Raw genomic sequence first — 4,119 nt, 5'->3', positions numbered from 1 at the left:
CTAGTTGTTTTCCTCCTAATTCTTCTATTTCTTCAACAATTCTATTTTCAGCAATTGCTTTGCACAATGCATTGCCTTTCACTAAATTAGTGGGCCTAATCTCGATATCATACTCTTATGTTTTTTCTATCCATGTTCCTTTGGCATTACACTCTACATCCCATTGTGTTAACACACTTTTTATTGCTACATCTAGAGATAAACCACAGAGTGCAAGTGCAATATGTAAAAAAAATTTAAAAATTGAGTGCTTTGACTACTACAAAGGCATGTTTCTCAATTTCTGAGTATTTTATTTCAACTCATGATTCTTCAGAGCTATGCTCATGAAAGCTATTGGAACTTGTATCCCTTCATTATTATCTTGCATAAGTATTGTTGATATAGTGTGTTTAGAGGCATAATAGTAAATGATGAAATTTTATTTTATAATCCAGGTGACATAATAATGGGGCAATAGCAATGGTAGTCTACAATACATTTAGTGGTTTCTACAAAATTGAGTACAAATATTCTGAGGAAATTTACCTATCCGAAGAAGGACTTAACTCCTTATTTTTTTACTAGCAAGCTTAACCTTTACATGGCCTCTACCCTTTATAGGTCAATTATGACACCTTTCTAAGAAACTATATGACCTAGAAGTTTCCCCTCTATAACACAGAAGATGGACTATTTGGGATTGAGTGAGATTCCATGTTCTCGACATCTTTGTAAGATTTTCTTCAAATCTTCCATGTGATTTTTCCTTTTCTTTGAAAACATGGTGAGGCTATCCAAATATATGACTATAATCTAATCCTCAACATCTACAAATGTTTTGTTCATGCATCTTTGAAATGTAGTGCCAACATTAATGAGTCTAAAAGGCATTATGTGGTATGTAAATGTACCCCATGGAGTAGGGAAAGCTATTTTGTGGTGATCCTTTTCTCTACCTCTAATTGATTATACCTTGAGAAACCATCAAGCATGGACATCATTTCAGCCCCTGCTACTATTTGCAAAAGATTATCCATATTAGGAAGGGAAAATTTCTCTTTAAAATATGCTTGATTTAAATTCCAAAAATCAACACAGATTCTTATTTCTCCATTCTTTTTCCTAAATAGAGCTATATTAGCTACCTAGGTGGAATGATGAATAGTATAGATAATCCTTGCTTTCAACATCTTATCTATTTCCTAGAATATGGCATCAACTACCTTAGGGTTATAATTCCTCTATTTCTATTAGAAGGGAACAATGTCAAGCTTTAGGGAAATTTGATGTTTCACTTTCCCATGCCTATAGCTTTTCAAATCTTCATAACTCGAGGCAAATATATCTTGGTATTGTATAAAATGGGATTTATCAACTTCTTTATCCTTTGGTGAACAATACTTACCAATATTGATCATTTTAGGATTATGGACATCACTAATATTCACTCCTTCATAGTCACCAGTAGCAAGCCCCTTTCTTCACTCTTTTTCTTTATGTAGGCGTCATATCTATTAAACAATTTTTCCAAAGACACAAAGTATGGGGGAATGATATTACCTCATAATTGGACTTCACCCATTTGATTTTCTTTTGGATTGTAATTAGAATCTTCATTATTTCCTTCATTAGACTAATATTTGGAAGCAACCTTGTCATTTTCTAAAAATAGTTGCAAGCTCTTGTCATCCTCAAAAACTTACCAAGATTCTATATTATTTGGAATAGAGGCTCAATACACAATCTTGATCTGGTATTTATTGTCTTTAAATTCTGGATGGGATAACAATAGAGAAGTATAAACCACTAAGGAATCAGCTTTGGTGTTCATCTCCCTTAGTACTACTTTAATAGTGAAAACTTCTAGGCTTTCTATTTCATCCCAAACTCCATTTCTATAGTTTTCCAACTTGTAATTCTTTACAGAGTATTAGCCTTTATCTATCTTGTAATGAGTTCTACATCACCTTGGGCTTTCAAGATCTTTATTCCTTTTTCCTTTGTTGAAATTATCCCTAGTAGTAAGGGCTCATACTTTGCAATGTTATTTGTATTTGCAAACTCCAATTTGAAGGCCATGGGTTCAAGTTCTCCCTCAGGAGGTATTAACACCATACCTATGCTAGATCCCAAAGAAGAAGAACTTCCACCAAATTCTACTATCCATATGTTAGTTAAATCTTCTTTCTTATTGGGAATTCCCTTCCTTAGATTTTCATTTCCTTGTTCATCTTGAGCCTCTTCAGTAAAAAACATATAATTACCAAACTCTAGCTCCTGGTACAGGATTTGAGCTTTAGGATCATCTGATTTCAAGATAGTAAATTTTGCCTTTACTTCAGGTTCCGATCTAAATTTCTTGTTCCCTATGGGTATGACTACTTGGGACTAGTCTAACTTTATTTCTCCTCCTAAATCTTGGCAAAAACTCTTTCTTAGAAGAAGCCCATAACTTGCTAGAATATTTGCCACTAGGATAGTCAGTAATAGTTTCTTCTCTGGATGTGAAGCCAAGGCTACCTAAGAATCTTTTATCTATCCAAGCATGGGGACTTGTTTGGCATCCATGGAGTAACACCTTCCATGGAATTTAGTGAGATTGAGACCCAAGGCTTTGGCTATAGAATAAGGCATCACATTCTATTATGTAATTGCTCAAGAATCCATTGATATATAGTGAAATATAGAACAGATCAAGTTTTTGCCTCGGGGAAATTGCTAAGATAGTAGAATCCTATTGATTAAATAGGTTAGATGTCAAAGTTTCATCTCCTTCTTCAATGGTTACATTGTGATTTAAATTTGAATTATTTCCTTTGCAACGATCTACCAATCTTTATAAGGGAGATCTAGATTTTTGGCTCTTCACAGAATTGGATGAAATCAAAGGGAATTTTGTCCTTACCTATTTGAGATGTTGATGCTCTTTGATCAATGTGAATATTATTTTTTGAAGGATTGGGATCATTTCTTAGAGCATGATTGGAGGATTTATTCTTAAGCCTTTGATCTCGAGTCAACATTGTGTATGAAGTTCCATCAACAGTCACATAACATTCACCTTTAGGTTCAGAATTTGATTGATACTCTAAAAATAAATTTCTAGAGTCACCATTTGAGTATGAATTTGACTTTGAACAAGGGATTATAGTATTCAATTCATTGGTAGATAATAACTGAATCATATGAGCAATTTCTAGGTAGCTCTCACTATCATGATCTGTTGTCAAATGAAACATGCACATGTTTTCTTTCTTTGCTGTAGCCTCAATTGCCAACCTTGGTTTTAAACCCTGTAGAAATTTCCCATCATTATTTCTTCTTGGTGGATTTTGATAATTCTATTGGTAAGACTAATTAAGCCCAGGTAATTATCTCTTAACTACTACTAGCTCATTTGACAATTTCTAAATCATGTCATTGGATGATGTGTTATTACTAGAACTTCCTTTAGTTTGAAGCTCCCACTTCCATTTTCTCATGAAAATCAAGTCATCTTTGAATTCCACTACTTTATTTTGTGCATTTGTCAAATCCATGGGATGTGCTCATCTTAAGTTGTAATTGATATTTGGGGGCATTGCACTTATGAAGAATGTTTTCAAATTATCATCAGTGGGTCTATTAGCAATAGAAACAAAATCCCTCATACTCATGGTGGGTTGTTTTTTGATGGATGGCAACTATGTTAATAAGAAATGTTCATCTTCTATAGTCTTGAACCTAGTCTCAAAGGTCATTCTCATTCTATTGCAATTGGTAATTGATCCATCATCAAAATGATAAAACCAATCAGCTACATTTTCTATCAGAGTTTCAACACATAGCCTTATAGCTACATCTTCATGAGCAACTCCTAAGATGTGAGTAGCTACTAAGAAGGCCTTAATGTGTTCATCTATGGTAACCTTCCCATCACCCAAAAATTTAGTGAAATTCTTCTGTGAACTAACTAGGCATGGGTGATAGCTTGTCAATGCCAATGGGCCTGTTGTTGCAGCCCAAGGGGCAGCCATAATTGTTTTGGCAAGGTATGGTTGAAAATTGACAACTGGGGGAGCAGTAATTCTGTGAAAGGTTAATACTTGACAAGTAGCATGTGAAGAGCTATGATTTTTAATAAGGGAAGTTGGTCTA

Source organism: Cupressus sempervirens, chromosome 4 (assembly GCF_028749045.1).
Source record: "Cupressus sempervirens isolate cs-2001-9-10 chromosome 4, ASM2874904v1, whole genome shotgun sequence".
NCBI lineage: Eukaryota > Viridiplantae > Streptophyta > Pinopsida > Cupressales > Cupressaceae > Cupressus > Cupressus sempervirens.
The sequence above is the reverse complement of the archived record's forward strand: the minus strand, read 5'-3'. Positions refer to the sequence as shown.